Below are 770 nucleotides of genomic sequence, written 5' to 3'. Positions count from 1 at the left end.
TGGAAATGAAAGTTTAAAGTAAATAAATAAAATATACAAGTAAAAAAGTACCATGAATAAGGTTGGCAGAAAAAAACCTGACAGAAGAATCAGTGCTAAAGAAATTCAGATATCAGAAATAGTAGAAAAAGATAATATGTATTTATTTCAAGCAGTAACAGAGAAAATGGAAAATATGAGTTAAAGGAAAGTAACTTTAGAAATAAAACAAATAGCACTACTAGAAATAAAAATTATAATAGTGCTTGCTTCGGCAGTACATATACTAAAATTGGAACAATACAGAGAAGATTAGCATAGCCCCTATGCACGGATGACATGCAAATATGTGAAGCATTCCATATTTTTTATGGGAGAAGGAGGAGGGCACGAGGAGAGGTCTCACCTAATGTGCACATTGTGAAGATGTGTAACACACCCCCTGGGTGAGGGGCTCTTCTACAAAGGGAACTTTACTCTGAAAGTGAGAACAATGTAACCTAAAAATTGTATCTTCATATTAATTTGAATAAAGTTTTTTTATTGTTAAATCATAGCTGTGTACATTAGTTCAATCAAAGGGTACAATGTGCTGGTTTCATATACAATCTGAAATATTCTCATCAAACTGTTCAACGTAGCCTTCATGGCATTTTCTCAGTTATTGTATGTAGACATTTGTATTCTGCCTTTAGTAAGTTTCACCTGTACCCATTCTAAGATGCATCGTAGGCGTGGCCTCACCCATTGCCCTCCCTCCACCCTAACCTCCCCCCCCCTCTTCCCCTTCC

At 35.8% G+C, this 770-nt stretch overlaps 1 non-coding gene across 1 annotated transcript; it reads left to right on the top strand.

The window, feature by feature from the left end:
* Positions 1-241: 241 nt before the first annotated feature.
* LOC128592879 (U6 spliceosomal RNA) lies at positions 242-348 on the top strand. Its single transcript, XR_008382090.1, has one exon. It is a non-coding gene; the product is annotated as a U6 spliceosomal RNA (small nuclear RNA).
* The last annotated feature ends 422 nt before the right edge of the window (positions 349-770 follow it).

Source organism: Nycticebus coucang, chromosome 8 (assembly GCF_027406575.1).
Source record: "Nycticebus coucang isolate mNycCou1 chromosome 8, mNycCou1.pri, whole genome shotgun sequence".
Classification (NCBI taxonomy): domain Eukaryota; kingdom Metazoa; phylum Chordata; class Mammalia; order Primates; family Lorisidae; genus Nycticebus; species Nycticebus coucang.
The sequence above is the reverse complement of the archived record's forward strand: the minus strand, read 5'-3'. Positions and strand labels throughout refer to the sequence as shown.